The sequence below is a fragment of the Convolutriloba macropyga genome, chromosome 4 (genome assembly GCF_964194025.1).
Source record: "Convolutriloba macropyga chromosome 4, txConMacr16.3, whole genome shotgun sequence".
Lineage (NCBI taxonomy): Eukaryota > Metazoa > Xenacoelomorpha > Acoela > Convolutidae > Convolutriloba > Convolutriloba macropyga.
This window is the reverse complement of record NC_134471.1, coordinates 2452520-2470952: the sequence shown is the minus strand read 5'-3', so window position 1 is coordinate 2470952 and position 18433 is coordinate 2452520. Positions and strand designations below refer to the sequence as shown.

At 37.7% G+C, this 18433-nt stretch overlaps 1 protein-coding gene across 2 annotated transcripts in view; it reads left to right on the top strand.

Annotated features, from left to right (window-relative positions):
- The window catches only part of LOC142337409 (anaphase-promoting complex subunit 10-like), a 273473-nt gene that overhangs the window by 38670 nt on the left and 216370 nt on the right, over window positions 1–18433 (top strand). The gene's annotated exons all lie outside the window — the stretch shown is intronic.

The following is an 18433-nucleotide window of genomic DNA, read 5'->3' as shown; positions in this document are numbered from 1 at the left end:
TGACTTTGAAAGTGTTTGCGTGTTTGCCTAAAATCGAAGCGTTGTATTTTTAAACCTGATTCAAGTAAGGAAACAGGGCGTCTACATACGTCACCAACAAACCAATTTTGAGCGGACATCGCAAAACAAAAGATCGTAACCATAATTAATGAAGAAAAATGCTCCACTAATCAACAATTGAAACGAGGATTTCAAAAACCCTTGAGAAGACAAAATGGGAATAATCCTCCTTTAATGTCACCCTGTCATTATAATGGGCCTCGCCGTGTTTGGCCTTGAGTTTGAACACGACGTTACTAGGCTCGTCCTCTTTCAAAGTATATTCTGCTACCTGCTCATGTTCAGTTTCAGGCTACACAAACAAAGCTGCACATCCGTTCACGGATTTTTTCTGACCCCCCCCCCCCCCATCACCTCCAAAGCTAAGAGTCTAGTGGGTGCATATTGTTTGCTTGTTTGCAAGTACCCCCCAACTACTTTATGCCCCCCCCCCCCCCGACTACTATATGTTCCCCCCCCCACGGTTACAGATCACGTGCTATCAATATGTAAAATTCTGACACTTGCGGGATGCAAATAATATGCTTGGGGGGGGGGGGGGGGGCACAACCGGAAAATGATCCCGTATCATGAATTTACAAAAGCGACTAAAAATTAACCCAAAGGGTGATTTACGTTGATGTTAGGGGATAAAATCAACACAGTTCTTACTGTTTTTTATTCAGTGGTACTTGTTCGTGTCAAAGACTAGCTCAGCCTGTCTGTCAAATTCAAATCTCCTTTTTCATATTGATGCATTCACAAAATCGTCCGTTTTTTAGTCCATTACTTTGCTTTCAAATTGTTCAATACTATCTTTTTGTATTGTAATTTTAGTAGAGCGTGATGACAGATGTATTGATATAAATCATAGTTGACATTTAGAAATCGGTCAAATTACAGACGGAAAGGGATGAGTCGCATCAAATTAGCCAAGGTGAATTGGGCAAAGAATAATGTCAAATTGAACTCTTCAGATCTTGAACTCTAAATTTTCCCCATTTACCTCTGTTTGCATTATTAGATTAAATACAGAAATTGTAACCAGCAAGGATAATCGGTAAAGCGCGGACGCACATAATGTTCTGACACCTCTCTTTCTGAATGTTCGCTCAACTCAGTTTGCGCTTCTTAAAAACAGAAGCCAGCAATACTTCTCGAGTTTCGACTATATCCCAATCCCAGATTGCTAAAAAATATATAAATATATCAAACAGCACGACAACATTGTGAAGAAAAACAGAAAAGGCATCCTAAAGAAATGTCCTATAAAGTTCCTTAATTTATTGCGCTTCAAAAACCCAAAAGTGTGTTTAAAAAAATTGTATTACAAATATTTTCAAAGAAATATACACCCCAATATTCTCCAAAGCAACTTACGTATCTGTTATCTTTTCTTTAGTCTGATCTGCTTTCAGAGACAACGACTGGTTTTCAAGAGTTTATTTTGCTGTATGTTATTCTATAAGCTTGTATGCTTGATAAATAATAGCTTACAAAGGTGTGGTTTATACCCGCATTTACTATCAAAGTTAAGTGTGGCACGATGAAACTCATGTATGATAATGAGTAAAAAGGTTTGGCATTGAAAGTCATGAAAAATCAAAGTTAAAGATATGACTTTTACATCGATTATGAATACGAACTCAACAAATTTGAACTAAATAACAAGGGGAAGGATTGGGGGGCTAAACGGTTACGGACAGTTTACACTCCGGCAAGCAACAACAAAACTTAGCAAATAAATTTATCAGAAAAGAACAAAATAATTGACATCAGAAATTCAAATTTACTGTCTCAATAGTTTCCGCTTAAGTGAGTTTTATGCATCAATTTGACATCATTGAAGGAGTATTCATTCACCCTCCGCGGCCAACGAAGAAGAAGAATCATTGTCAGTTTCAAACACCTTGCCCAATCTCACTGCGGGACGTTGCACCATGCCAGTACTGGTCTTGATGTCGAAGCTTCTTGCCACTCCATCTCTACTCACATGTGCTTTGACGATCCGACCAATGGGCCAAATTCCTCGGGGTGTAAAATCTTTGTAGAGCCAAACAACATCGTCTTCCTTGAGCTCAGCGTTGGCCTGCTGCCATTTTGTCCGTCTGTTAAGTTCCGGTACAAATTCTTTGAGAAGACGAGACCAATAGTGGTCCAAAAGGGTCTGTGACTCCTTGAAGTCTTTAATTGAAAACCGGGTTCTGTTGTTTGCCAGAGGTTTTAGGCAGAAGTGTCGTCTTCTCATCAGGAAATGATTCGGTGTTAATGGTTCCTCGTCAGTCAAAGTGCTCCCAACATGCGTCAGTGGGCGTGAATTAAGAATTCCTTCTGCCTCCGCTACGACTGTATGGAAGACTGAAAAGTTTAGTCGGCGGCTTCCGAGGACAACAAGTAGGCTTCGTTTAGCCGACTGGATAAGTCGTTCCCAAACCCCTCCGAAGTGCGGTTCCAGAGGTGGGTTGAACGTCCACTGGATGTTCTGTTGGGCCAGCTGGAGACGTATGTAATTGTTGTCTGGTTTGTAGTTTTCCTGAAAATTGAGTTTCATTGCCTGGTTAGCTCCAACAAAGTTTTTCCCGTTGTCCGAAACAATGACATCAGGGTATCCTCGTCTGGATACAAAACGTCGAATAGCCATTAGTAGACAGTCAGTAGAAAGGTCCTCACAAACTTCCAAGTGTACTGCTCGTGTGACCAAGCATGTAAACATGCAGACATAATTGAGTTCTGTCTGGGTTCTGGATTTTTCAATGTGAAAGGGACCGAACATGTCCATTCCAGTATTCACAAATGGGTAGAGTTTGGAGTGCTCCGGAAAGCGAAATTTTGGTAGAGGAGCCATCTTCGGTCTGACATTGTCTGCTCGCCAGCGTCTGCAGATGAAGCAGTACTTCCCTAAAGTTCTTAGAGCTCTGCGGATTCCAACTATCATGAACGTTGCTTGGATATGTGCACGAACATGTTCAATTCCATGGTGCCCGCAGTCGTGATGTGCTTTCTCAATAAGCAGTTTGGCAACTCTGCACTTGCTGTGGAGTATCACCGGATGTTTGCTCTGAAAAGGCAATCCAGATTTTTGAATTCGTCCCTCAACCCTGAGTAGTCCGTCGCTATCCACAAAGGGTGTATATGGTAATAGTTTGTCCTTCTTGTCTAGGGGTAGTCCACTGTGAAGTCGAGAAAGTGTGTCATTGAAGTGTGTGGACTGAGATATCCTCAAGAGAAAGCTCCGAGCCTTGTTTTCGTCAGCCGCGAAGTCGTCCAAGTCGCAAGGTATGTCGCGTTTGATCAACCTCTTCAGTACGCGCACTGCTCGAAACACTGTTCTAAGTGTGCCAAGGAGTCTAGGCCAATTTGAAAATCTGTTTGGATCTACCAACGGTTTATCACTGTCCTTGACATCAACTTGAGTGGCGTATGTTAGAGCTGTTTTGTCACCGGAGAATGTCCACTCACTCTCAGGTTTGATCAGGAAAGAAGGTGCTGTTATCCACAATTTTTGAAGATCGCATGGAGCTAGACCTCTGGTACCATGATCAGCCGGCTTCATTTTTCCTGGTACGTGTCGCCAGTCGTCTTTGTTTGAGTTCTCAGCAATTTTGTTGAGCCTATTTGCGATGTACATCTTCTGTCGATCCTTTGATTTGATCCAGCTGAGTACTGCTGTGCTGTCGGTCCAAAATTTTTTGCTCTTCACATCAATTGTCATCTCGGTCTCACAGAAGCCTGCTAGTTCTGCTCCCAGTGTAGCTGCTTCGAGCTCCAATTTGGGAATGCTCATCTGTTTGATTGGTGCCACCTTGGACTTGCTGATGACGTAGTGGTTAGCTATTGAGCCGTCAGCGGAGATTGTCCTCAGGTACACTACTGCTGATACTGCTGAAAGTGAAGCGTCTGTGAAGGTGTGCAACTCGTGAGTTCCATCGACGTTGGGAACTAAACATCTGGGGATTTGAATTGAAGGCATATTCTCGAAGTCTTCCATCCATTGCTGAATTTCGTCGTGATGTTCCTTTGATAGTAGCTGGTCCCAATTGTGTCCTTGTTTGACGACTTTTTGCAAGATGCATCTCAGTCGAATTGCAAAAGGCGAGATTATTCCAATGGGATCAAACAAAGAAGCAGCCTTTGAGAGAAGCTTTCTCTGTGTGATATTCTCTCTTTCAAAGCTCAGTTTGGGTTTCGCAAAAAGAAGTTGATCGGATTCAGGGTTCCATGTTTGACCAAGTATCCTTTGTAACTTTAGAACTCCAATTCTGTCTTCCTCTGGAATCTTTTCCAGCACAGCAGGGTTATTGCTGAGAAACTTGGTGAGGTTGAATCCCCCTGTTTTGAGAACATGTTTCAGCTCAGTCGCTGTATTTGCTGCCTCTTCCTCTGTTGAGAATGTTTGAATGAAGTCATCCATGTAGAATTGTTTTGTGATTGAGTCAAAGATTTTTGGGTGTTCTTGTCTGTTATCGTTGGCGCACTTTTGCAGAACAAAAATTGCGCAGGCAGGAGAACATGTTGCTCCAAAAATGAGTAGTTGGTATTTGGATGTCCTCTCCTGGCCATTGTCGCTCCACAAAAAACGGAGAGCATCTTGGTCTTCTTCTCTGATTCCAACTTGCATGAACATAGCCTCTATGTCTGCTGTTACTGCAACCTTGTACTGACGAAACCGTAGAAGAAGTCCATGTAGATTGCACAAAAGGTCCGGTCCCGTTAGCAGTGCATCGTTCAAAGAAACCCCTTTGTATTTTGAGGCTGCATTTGTCACTCGTCTTATCTTGTCTGGTTTTTGCTTGTTGATGACGGGATGATGCGGTAGGTACCAAATGTTCTTTGCGTCTTGGTTCGTAACAGCTGCTATGTATCCCTTATCCATATCATCAACGATAGTGGTCATATATCTCTGTTTCAGTTGGTTGTCTCTCTCTAATCGCTTCTGCAGGGCGTGCCACTGAACCCTTGCCATGAAATAGTTGTTGGGTAGCGTGACGTTTTCTCGCCAAGGGAGTCCAATCTCATATCTTTCCCCATTGTGATGTGTGGTCTCTGCCAAAGTCTTTATTGCCTTCTGGTCTTCTTCATTGTGTCCCTTCGTAGAACCCTGACTAAAGTTGACACCTTCAAAGGTCCAAAAAAGATGTAGAAGATTTTCGTCCGGGTCGTCACTACCTCGCTTGAGATGGTTGAAAAGAGTGATGTTGTGGTTGCTGCTTCCTTTATGGTTTGGTTGAAAGTACTCTTGTGGCACAGGGCCTGTCAAAGTCCATCCTAACAGTGTGTTGACTCCGTAGGGTGTTCCTGGTTTGCCGGTAGTGAATTGTCTTGGAACAGTAGCCAGAAAAGCATCTGCCCCTATGAGTATTCCAATTTTGTTGTCACGAATTTGTGGGAAGTTGATTTCTGCCAAATGATCATGGTCTCTACAAAGTCTATTCAACATTTCTGCGGGGACAATTGGCATCTGGAACTGCTCAATGGAGGTTGCGTACACAGGAAGACTTGTCACCGGTTTTGAGCTGTGAAGTGAACCAATTCCAATCATGACATCAGCTGTTGTCACCGTGTGCTCCCCATGTAGCGAAGCTAGAGGAAGTTCTATATCTTTGGGGACTCTAATCCGAAGAGCATCAGCAATGTTTTGTGTGATCTGTGTATTATCACTTCCACTGTCCAAAAGTGCATAGGTCTCTATGTTGAAGTCTTTGTAGAAGAGCGTGACTGGTATTGCCTGTAGTTGAATAAAAGCTCTGACCCATGTGGGTTCCCGATTTCTGCTACAAATGTGGTTTTGCACCCGTGGAAGTTTTGATGGATCATCATTCAGTTCGTTGCTAGTCACTGATTGAAAGTGAGTGTTACTTCTGTCATTAGTTTGCTAGGGATTGATGTGCTGCTGATTGGCAGTTTGATGCGAGTTGTTGTTTCCATAGCTTGGATTACGAGGGTTGAAACTGTTTTGATTGTATCCCCTTCTGTTGTTGGTATTTGGCGTGTTACTGGTTGTTGACGAAAGCTGAGACGTTGTATGGTTGAAGTTTCTACCGTAGTCTGACTGCACCGGGTTGTTCCTGGATTGAAATCCCCCTTTACTCGTTGCTGGGAAATCACTTCTCTGCGAAGTCCTGAAGTCGTCTCGATGGAGAGTTGAATGATGAAACCCATTGCATCTGTCTACAAGACATCGAATCTTTGATTTACAAAATCCACCCTCATGTCTCTTCAAGCAATTGACACACAAGTTGTGATGCCTCACCAATTGCTGACGGTCAGCTACCGACTTGCTCAGGTATTCTTTGCAGCGACCAAGGTTGTGATCCCCAGAGCATAGTTGACAATTTGAGCTGGCTTGAAGAACTATGTTGGAGTGTTTCTGGCCTTGGAAAGGCCGTTCAACCCGGTCTGTCCTTTGTGGTCTTTGTGGAGAGACATCCTCGCAAGCCTCTGCATATGTGCTTATCCAATCTGCAAAGTCAGCCAGATTTGGCTGCTCTATTCTCATGCTCCTTACATGTTGATTCCAGCGAATCGTCATTGGTGTTGTCAACTTCTCCCTGGCAACTTTAACTACCGCAGAAGCCTTCAGGTCCGATTCAAAATGGTGAAGTCGAAAGGTCTGTACCAAACGTCTGAGGAAGGACGCAAAACTTACAAAGCTGCTGGGATCATCCATTCTGGTCCTAGGCCATTGTTCAAGTTGTGTGAGGTACGCACTCACAACATGCTGCGGCTTTCCAAACTTTCTGATAAGTTCCTGAAGGGCCTCCTCATAGAAGTCTCCGTTGTAAGAGTATCCACAGATGAAGTCTTTTGCTTTGTGAGTTACCGAGTTTTGCAAGTATGTCATTTTCTGAACAGTTGAAAGAGCTGGGTTGTCGTGAATGGTTGACTTGAAAAAGCTGTACCATTGATGCCACATCAAAGGATCGCCTGAGAAATGGTCAAGACTAATCTTTGGTAGACTGAACGCATTCATCATCAGTTGATGGTTGGTCCATTCAGAACTGTGCGGTCGTTGTTGGAACTGTTGCTCAGAAAAATGTTGTGGCATGAAATTGAAGTGACGGTTGGACTCTCCGTTGGGAGCGTTCATCATTTTGTTTGTCTCTGGGAATGAGTGATCCATTTGACTACCGAGCAATTGACGTGACTGCTGCTGATCCCGCGGATAGTGATTGTCTGCAAAAGTTTGAGTGAAATTGTCAGGCATTGCCTGATGTTGAAATCCGGTTGCTGTACCGGAATTCCAGTACACAGTGTCTGATGGTTGATCGCTAGAAATATTGAGGGTAGCAAAACCTTGATTTGGAACATTCACATCAACAATCGGGCAACTCTGAACCTGTTTCGCACCTTCACTGAAGCTGTGATGCTCCTGTATCGCACTGTTCTCTTTTGGTTTCTGTTGCTGAGCATTGTATTTTTCTACACTTGTTCTTTCTTTTTGAAGATCACGATGACTGTTTTTGAACGGTACACCATCATGGTCATCAGAACTGAACACCTCATCCCAGCTCTCAGCGTTTTCACCTGCATTTTGCATTGGCGTTTTACGTCTCATTCCGCTTGGTTGTTTACGTCTGCTTCCTGAAACAACCACCTTGCTGCGTATTTTGTTGGGCTCCTCCGAGGAGGTGTCGGAAGAGATGAACTTTTGATGGTTTGACCCATGAAGCAATCTGACTTTTTGTTTGGTTCTCAGCCATTTGCAATTTCTCCGTGCAGACTCTGCAGCAACAGTGTCGAACTCTTCTTGTGTCAACTGTTGTTCTATGAGTTCGTTACACATGCGATCAAGCTCCGCTTTTTGCTGTCGAAGTTCGTCAACGACCTCTTGGAGGTCTGTTGCTGCTTCTGTTTGTTGCATTTGTTCGTCGAGTAGGTCTTGTGCTGCTTCCCACTCAATGACTTTGAACTTCAAGAGTTGCATGAGTTGAGCCTTGGAGGTTGACTTTGTTTTGGTTTTGCTTGACATGGTTCTGGCTTTTTTCATTGGTTAATGGTTACTTTGTTTATGGTTGCACGATGACATTCACAAAAAACAATTATTGCACTATGAGTGTTATGAGTCACTGCACTTTTAGTTAGCACTTAAAATGTTGTTTGAACGCTTATTAATTGTTTTTTTTTGTATCTAAAAATAACTTGAATGCTATTTATACTGCTGTTGTGGACAGCTATTAATGGTTTGGTTGTCTTATGTTTTACCAAATCTTGCTTGAATGCTGTTTTTTTTAATTAAATTATATTATGCACGCTTTGCGCTGGGGGAGGGTTTTGTCTGATCACGGTCGCAAAGAAACACCCTAACCTGGGGAGGATACTGTTTTACCTTTTAGAAAGTTTTGTGCCCAGAAACAAAAACTTTTGCACTTGCGTTTCAGCAGGTGCAAAACTGTAAATCAGAATCAGCTAGAGTATCTGTTTGAATGTAAGAAGGGCTTAATCAAACCCTGAAATTTTAAATGCTCTTTCGCTAGACTTAGGGTCAGAGAGTTTTAGCTGAACTAGAACGTGCTATAATCTAAGAAAGATCAGGCTTTGCTACCTATGTATATGTTCGACTATCCCCGTCGTCAGCCTATGCGTTGGTTCAAAAGAGAACCCACAACCTCACCCGCTCAGGCCCCAGTCAATCTTATTAGCAAATGTGGGACCTCTAGCCGCATGGACTAGAGAACGGCATTGAGCGGATTGCATCATAATGTTCGGAGTGCAATGAACGATGCAGGGGGAAGGTCATCGAACTGTAACTTACTTAGAAAGCCTGACAGCCTAGAAATTTGAAGTGCTAAAATATCAGATGGAAAAAATCTATAGCACGTTTAATTCAGCTAGGTGGTGGGATTTTTTTAAGGTGTTAGTGAAAAACTACAAGTCAGAAATTTTAAGTTGTCTCTGTATTGTGAGTCGATGGTTCGGTTTTAAAACCTAGGATGCGCCAAAAATTGTTATCTTTTCTTTAGTCTGATCTGCTTTCAGAGACAACGACTGGTTTTCAAGAGTTTATTTTGCTGTATGTTATTCTATAAGCTTGTATGCTTGATAAATAATAGCTTACAAAGGTGTGGTTTATACCCGCATTTACTATCAAAGTTAAGTGTGGCACGATGAAACTCATGTATGATAATGAGTAAAAAGGTTTGGCATTGAAAGTCATGAAAAATCAAAGTTAAAGATATGACTTTTACATCGATTATGAATACGAACTCAACAAATTTGAACTAAATAACAAGGGGAAGGATTGGGGGCTAAACGGTTACGGACCGTTTACAGTATCCGTTGCTTCAATGAACCCCGGGTGGAAAAGAGAAGGCTAATCGATCGCTTTTAATAATTAATCACACTGCGAGTTTATGAAATCCCATATCTAATTGAACAAAATAGGAATTTAATTTGTGCTCTTATAGTTTTCAAATATCTAACGAAAATTGTAGCAAACAAATAAGATGTATTGTAAAACATAGCAGGACAAGTCCTGAATTACAATCCAAAGAAATGATTTAGCTTTGATCTGACAAAAAATAAGACGTGTTAGATGTCCAATGAGAACAATTAGTTTGACACCATTGAGGTGAAGCAATTTTACTAAAAAAAACAAGCAAGACTAAAAAATCAGATCTATTTTTTAAAGACATGCTCAAAATCAACAAACGACTTCTAAGAACTCATGCCACTAATTAAATTCCCTTGTTTCTCCTTAGCAACGATGAAACCTGTCATTAATGAAGTTAAGTGATAAGACAGAAATAAGTTCAATAAATTTTTGCAAAACTCAAAAAATTCACTAACAGGTTTTTTTAAAAAAACGGGCAGCGTATAAGTCAAAGAAAGCAATAGCTATGAATTGAGAAGATTTGAAACGAAAAGATGAACTTTTTCAGGAACCAATTTAAACGGTCAATAATGAGACCAAGACACAAGATAATGAAGTTAACAACAAAAACTCGCAAAACTCAAGAGTTGTAAAATATTTCTTGAAAAAAATAGACGTCAAAGTCATAAAAGGCATCAGCTTTGAACTCACAACGATTTGAAGGACTAAAATAATCCCTATTAGCAACCTATTAGGCCTGTTTTTAATGAGAATAAACGATAAGACAACAGAATAAACAAAAAAGCGCATCATTATGATCCAATGAGACCTGTCATTGGAGATACTAAGTGATAACACAACAAATTTTTTGAAAGACGGCAAACCCAAACGTTCTTTAACGTTTTTTGACAAAAAAGTATTCAGGGCATAAAAACTTATGATAATTTACAGCTGCCTCTTGATGAATTCTAGCAAATTCAACTAGGCGCAATTGGAACACATATGTATCATACTAAAATCACGCAAGGAGAAGAAACTCTGAAAACAGAAGTGAAATTGATACACATGAAAAAAACTGCCTCTAAAAACAGAGAATTAGTTCAAACACCAATTTTTTACTCCAAACAGTAGTTCTTTAAAGTTGGTTTGGAAAAAAAATCAAGCCTCAAACCTACTCTAATTTTTGCTCCCTTTAGTACTTCAGCGTGATTAAAATCAACACTTTAATTTGACTTCTCAATGACGTGAAAAGCCAAAAAAAGAGTAATTAAAAAAGCGTGGAAAAAGACAGCACACCAAATTATTTGGATTGTAATAACAAATAATGTGCGCTGAGACATATTGGCCTGTTGTGTCAAACACCTGAATTGCATTTTCTGACTGCAATTTATTGTCAGCTAGAAGAAAGAGAGAGAAACAGAGTATTAAATAAGAGAGAAACAGTATTAGTAAAATAAACAATGCAAAATCAAAGAGCCGACGAGAGCTGCCATTACTAAGACCATTAAACAAGACAAACAACAAAAGCAAATAACAACAACAAATATTTCTCACATTCAAAACTCAATGTCTCTTTTTTAGAAAATGGTCAACAAAAAATTCAAAATAGCGTCAAATTAAACTAATTCATTTGTACTTCACGGAAAAAAACATTAGATTGGTCCGCAACCAGATTAGATGACAAGCTGAAAAGAAAAAACAAAAACGGCCGTGTTAAAAAATACGTTTAAACTTTTTGAAAACAAACATATTTATATGAAAGTGATGAAGAAAATGATTACATATCAACTGAAGTTTTTACATAATTTTTAGCTCAATCTTAGCACCATAAAAAACGTTGAGACCTGTCATTATCCAAAATATGTCGTACATCTGCAAAAACATGAAAAATACAGACAAAAATATTGATTCATTAAATTTTGCGAGAAAGCGGTGTCGAAGCCTTTAAAACCTTAATCTATTCCCTTAAAAATGAAATATAAGCAAATGTACATTGAATGAAAACCAAAAAAGTTGTATGTGACATCTGAAAAACGAGACTAAGTAACAAGTAGTCAAAAGAAGAACAAAAATTAAAAAGTTAGTACAAATATTTGTATATTTTCGAAAACAATTTGTATATTTCGAAAGTCACGAAAACATTGGCTATCAATAGAAATCACTAAATAGGTTCAATTTTTGATATAAAGAAAGCCATAGAGATCTGTCATTTTTCAGATAATGCCATATCTCCGAAAACGACAAAAACAGACGAAAAACAAAATTAGATGAAATTTTTGCAAAAAAGCTGCTGTCGAAAACAATAAAACAATAAGAAATGCACCAAAAATATCTTATATTTTCAATTATGGCTTCTTTCATCACCAATAATGTAATATGCAACATGTGAGTAAGGCGACTAGGTAACAAGCAGACAAAAAAGAAGTAGACAAGTAGCAAATTTCAAACTTAAAAAAGGCGACTTCAAAGTCAAGAAAACATTTAGCCCATCGGTTGTGCCATCTCTTGAAGCACCAATATTGTGATTTCTGATCTGTAAATAATGTGAAAGGACAAGAAGAGACATGATAAATGCAAAAACGTCTAAAATTTGATTTTATGTGAACTAGTTATATCAAGGCAAAAAACCATTCCTTAAAACAAAAAACCGATATAGAGTTCGATTGTTAGTCAATTAGAAGGACTATGCGAACGGTCGTTAAACTAGAAGTTGACCAGAAAATGAGAAACAATCGCAAAGCTCAGTAATCCATTGTTTGTTTCAAGAACACGCATTTTTAAGAGTCAAAACAGCCATAAGCTTTCGACTAAAAAACTAGATAGTTTTCCAAGACTATCCTTTGAAAATTAATTAACTTTCGTTGGTAATTTTTTATTTGAATTAATTGGTTCTGTAAAAACGATTAAGAGAGCACGAAATTCAAAATTTTTTTAAGGAAAGTCAGCGGCTTATTTTAATCCGAATTTTTTAGGATTATACGATACAACAAAACTCGCCTTGCTCTCTTTGTTCGTACATTTGGAAGACTTAATTGTTCTAAGTCTTATGTATACTGATATTTTGACAGAAAAGTCAATGTATCACAAAAAATTGATGCATTTTGGATAAATGTTGCGTTAAATTAGTAAAAAAAACGCAAAATTTCTATTAAAGAACACTCTCCCAGAAAGCGCATGTATAACTAGCCATTCCTGGAATTATCAAAGATTGTTTCGGCAGCTTTTAGGTGTGTTAATAGGGCAAATTCAAACAAAATGGACTAAATACACTTATTTCGTGCCAAGTTTAACAACACTCTTTTATTTTTGAGAAGTAAAACTAACGGCACTATCGTTAACAGTTTTAGCATATTTATCCGCAAACTTCGCAAAAAGAATTGCAATTGCGTAAAAATTTGTAAAATGTAAACAAAAAGATAAAAAATAATTAATTTCAATTAATGATAAACAATTACAACTTTATTAAAGATAAACAATTATAATTTCTACGTTGGACGGGCTTCCTAATGATATCAATCACAGCCCTCTGCGATGAATATAACGATCGGCCAAATGTTTTTGAACAAAAAACTTATTTGGTTATATAACTCCAACCCAATAAAGTACGTACCCAGGTTGACTACCATAGACGAAACTTTGAAAACTTCCTAAGACTTACAAGGCGCCGTAGAAAACTTACAAAACTTTGAACGGCACCGTATAAGGCCGTAATAAGATTTCTACGGCACCGTATCCAATTGATGTAATTGCCGATTTCTAAAGTCTACCTTCCTAAAACTGTTTTTAAAAACACCGATTATCTCATACAAGTCAATTTTTCACTACTTTTTGGCACTTATCACATCTATCAAAAAATACAAAACTTAGTACGGCGCCGTATAAGGCCGTACCAAGTTTGGTAATTTTTCCAAGGTCTTGTTTTCAAGCACTAATTCACTCTGAATTCGAGTTGAGTTTCAATTGGTTCCTAAATTAGTGAGAGTATTACGTTTAAATTTCACAACTTTTTCGTCAACTGAGTCTCTGACTTATATCTTTTGTAGGTAATAATCAATCAGAAAAACATTCAACTCCAAATATCCGTCAAAAACGTCCAAGTTGAAATTTAATTTTTCAAAGAAGACCAATGCTTATGTGTTATGTCTCAAAAAGAAGTTAGCTGTAAACTAAAGTTCGGAAAAATAAAAATTTAGCGGAATCAAATAAAAATAGCACTCTTTTTAACATGAAACAGTCAGTACCGCTTACATAGCTGGTGAATAAATACCTGAAAATACCTATATATATATATATATATATATATATATATATATATATATATATATACGTAAAAATACCGGCCATTTTCATATTTTGCGAAAAAAATTTAGGATTTTTGAAGTTTTTATATTATCTTAAATTTGTCTGTTTTGGAGAGAGCTTATCGAGCCCAGTATTTTTTAGCTAGTGCTCTGCTCAATACTCTTACAGCTTTAGTATGTAACTGCGCCGTAGCCGGTTCCCAGTCCGGATGAGAAAAGAAGAGGGAAACACACCCAAAACATAATGGAAATGTCTCAGAAGTCGGTTTTTCAACTTGACTGGATCCTTTTACGACAATTTTCCAGGTTTTATTTTATATTACAGTTGTCTGTTTTGGAGAGAGAGAGAGAGAGCTTTTCGAGCCTAGTATTTTTTAGCTAGTGCTATGCTCAATTCTCCTATAGCTTTAGTTTGTAACTCCGCCGTAGCCGGTCCCCAGCCCGGATGAGAAAAGAGGAGGGAAACACACCCAGAACATACTGGAAAAGTCTCAAAAGTTGGGTTGTTTAACTTGAATGGAGCCTTTTCCGACAATTTTCCAGCTATTATTTTACCTTATAAATCTTATTAATCTTGGTACGGCCTTACTATGGCACCTTATTAGTCTTGATATGGCATTAGCACGGCACCTTATAAATCTTAGTACGGCCGTAGTACGGTGCCGTAGGAAACTTGACAAGACTTAATACGGTTTTTTTCTAAGACTTATACGGTGCCGTAGTAAGGCCTTAGTAAGTTTTCCTAGTCTGGTCAACCTGGGTACCGAGTAATAACATATATAACATTTAAAAGCTTATAATTTTAAAATGAATGCCATGTGTCAAATAAATTTTTTTAGTAGGCCTATGCGAGACAATGTACTTAACTGATTGTTTTTGTTTATGAAATATAAGGCAAAATTGGCCAAGAATCCATGCGAATTACCCGGTACATTGATCAAAAATGATCAAATATTGGACATCAAAGCTGATAAAAACAATGTTTAACTTTAAAAAATGGGTCCTTCCTAGTATTGCCCCCCCCCAAGAAATTATAGCCACCCCACCCATTAGTGTATGTCGGGGGGTATACGTTTCATCACCTCTAAGCTGGTAGATGGCTATAATGGGAAGATCCAAAATTGTATCAAAGAAAGAAGCAAACGGAGAAGATCGGAAATATGTTCAAAGTGAAATTAAATCGGATTTAATGAAATTGTGAAACTGAAATCTTTCAAAAAATGAAGCCATCCTTGAAGCAAAAGTTGATATTCTCTATGAAATAATTGATGAGGTTTTTCATACTTTAAATGTATGATCATTTTTTATATTTCTGGATCAATTCATAAACATGTCAATTTTAATATTCCTAGTAAGATATAAATTTCCAGCCAAATCCGCGCCGTCGACTCCAAATTATTGTAAAAATTTATTGAGGGCTTTCAAAACACCAAAATGGCGGGACATATATTGAAGTGATAAATTTTTAAATTTTCGCCTCGCCCTGGGTAAAGGAAATTGAAAATGAATAGGTTAGGGTGCTGGAGACGTGAAACAAAACCCCCTCTGTATACTTCCTCCCCTCCCCCACACTTTGCCTGTCTTGGGAGATTTAAACAAATCATTTGTCTTTTTCACTTCCTTCACACCGGCAATAAATTTTATAATTTCTTTTCACTAATTATAAATTCATCCAATTTAGGGAGACAAAAATTTATCGGTTTTATTTTCCTTGCTGGTTCGTTTTCTAGGAAATTAATGTAATAAGAGACCCTCAGATATTTTCAATGAAAATGAGTTTCCTTAACCTTCGGGCAAAATTTTTCCTACTGGATTTTGACAAGTTGAGCTGCTTGCAAATTTTTTCGGGAAAACTTGGAAAACATCACCAAACTTTTCTTTAGTGAGTTATTTAAACAGTTGCTCTATGTCATTCTATACTAGCTAACAGTAAGTTGTCACTCCTCCTCCCCCCCCCCCCCCCCCAAAAAAAAAAAAAGAAAGCCCACACTGGGAAAATTAAATTAATGGATTGATGTCTAGACTGCTTTATACAAAATCCAGCGTGTCTGCTAAATTCTTAAATTTTACTGTATAAAGAACACGAAGAATTTCCCTTTACTTCTGCAGTCAATCTCGAATTTTGAATTTTCACATTAAAGACTTTCGCGTTTTCTTGACAACGATATTTTGGTGCAATTTAGTCACGTGATTGACACTTTTGCCTGATTTCCGGGCGCGACGGTTCGATTCCGGTCATTATCCGGTATTTTTTCACTCCCATCCATTAACGATTTCTAATTATTGTCGTTTGCTTGTGACGCTTTCAGGGGACACATTGAACCATTGTTTACAAAAAATACGCATTGTTTACTTAATTGAGGAAGCGTGGAGGTTTGACTCCTTTTCGCTTGAAGTCTTTATCGCGATCAACAAAGCGGTTGATTCAATTTATGGCTTATCCTCTTTTCTCTTTCAGGTCGGTGATTTTTTATAACTGAACTCTAAAAGGTTTGAATCGATTCGAGGCGTGATCTATCTAAGGCTTCACAAACTCATTTTACTTCTACTTCACTTTTATCTATTCTGATCAATTCGTATTTGAAACACTCCTTTTTTTCTTTACTTCCCTTTCCGTTGGTGAAAAGTAGGCGTATTTCTTTTAAGTGAGTATTAAAAACATGAAGTTTGGTTTGTATTTTTCTTTAAACAAAGAGGATCGCTGATGTGTCTTCGCACATAATGTTCAGACCCTGCTCACCCACAGTTTTGACTTAATTGTCTTCCAAGTGACGAAGAGATTGAAATTTTGAATTTTTTTTCGAAAATAAGAGGTGTACGAATAAAAAATTGCTTTAAACTCAAGCCATTAAAGAAAATGAACAACGCCACTTTAATGGGCTGATGAGATATGCCACTAACTAGACAAGGCAACCAGCAAAATCAAATAACAAAAAGAAACTTTAATTACGACCAAAGCTCAATGTCCATTTTTTAGGAAAAATATTTAACAAAGTCAAAATTGTATCATGTAAAATCTAAAATAAACAAATTAACTGGCAGTTCAGTAAAACAGATACGGGACTTGGACCTGTCCTTACTGAGACTAGGCAGCAATTAAAAAAAGACCAAAGAGGTCAAAAATTGTTTATAATGAAAAAAATAGATTTCAAAAACATGAAAACCATTAGCTATCTGCTGACAACTTATCGAGAAGCCATTAAGATTAGTGACCATCAAAAATATATCGTAAGACTAAAATAGATAAACGACAGATACGACAAATATAAGCAGAAACGAAAGTATATTCAAGTAAGTTTTTATCTAACAAACGGTGTCAAAGACGTTAAAACAAAAATCTAAACCCTGAGAACACTAGATAGGTTCAATTACGCCCCTTTCAATGCCATTATTGTGAAAAGTGACCTGTTCTTAATGTGAAAAGTGGACCCTCAAAGCCAAAAAATTAATAACGAAGACAAAATATAGGCAAAACTATAAGCTTTCGACTAAATCCACTAAACAAATTGACTCGTAGTTCCATTCAATGCCACTGTTGCCGGCGAGACTAAGCCATATAGTTAGAAAATGATAACACTTATAGAACTGAAAATATAAATTTACGCAAAAATATAAGCCCTAAAACCATGAAACTTGAACTGATCATATAATATATGTTCATTGGAGCCCAGAAACCCGTAAAAAAGATCAGTCGATAATGGAACATTACTTTGGTGTCATAACCGGTAATTTAGCTTAAAGTAAACAGTAAAGTCGAACTCTTTTTTCAATCACAGCACCGTAAACACTTCACATTTTTTTTTCAGTGAAAACCCAAGACTAGACTGAAACTAGCATTGACTTTGCTGCTCGTTTTATTTATGAAACTATAGTATTTGCACTTGTTTGCGACAATTTGACAAGATGAAAAAAACAAAAAAAACGTAACCTCTTTGGAATGTTTAAAATTTATGCCAGCAGTTTGTAGCATTGTTCTGGCAGTTTTAAATTAACTAAGCTATAGAAGCAGAATTGATGCAATTTCAATGAAAAAAGCTTATGTTTGAGAAGTATAGACAAATTTTTAGCACAAGTTCATACGGATGAGTACAATAACGTTCTTCTTGATTGAAAATTTAGAAAGTACAGTTGGCAGATTGCCGCCAGCGCTGTGAAAGAACTTTGCCTGGCACATTATACAGATAGAATCAGATACAGTTTTTTTTTGAAAGGGTAATTGGCGCCGCTCAAAAATTATGTAAAAAAATTGACCATGAAATATTTAAGATTTTAGAAATTCATTGCGCAGACGGCTTTTTATTAGGGATCTTCATTGCACATTTAATTTATGGTCCTTGAACTAATTCAAATTATAATTATATTTTAAAAAGCAAATTCTTTTTATTGAGTGAGATAATTCATGCAAGATTGCAGAATTTTAAAGAGATAATGAAGTTATAAAGAAAAATTGACATTTTCAGCTTTGCTGTGTGGACAAAGGTAAAACGAAAAACGAGCGTCAGACGACAAAACAAAAAATCATAATAGGACACTTGAATTACAAAATAAAAAATGATTTCACTAATGATCTGAAACTTTGAAAGTTTACAGCTAAATCAAATCAAGACTACAAAACCTATTCCTCTATATGTGCCCAAAAAAAACAAAAAAATCAATGAACAATCAGAGAAAAACTGAAATAAGATTAATGGAAACGACACTTAACAAAATTGATCATTAGCATTGTTACTGCAACCTGCAAGAAGGCCGAAAAATATAATTGCTCTGAATAAAGACGTTCAAA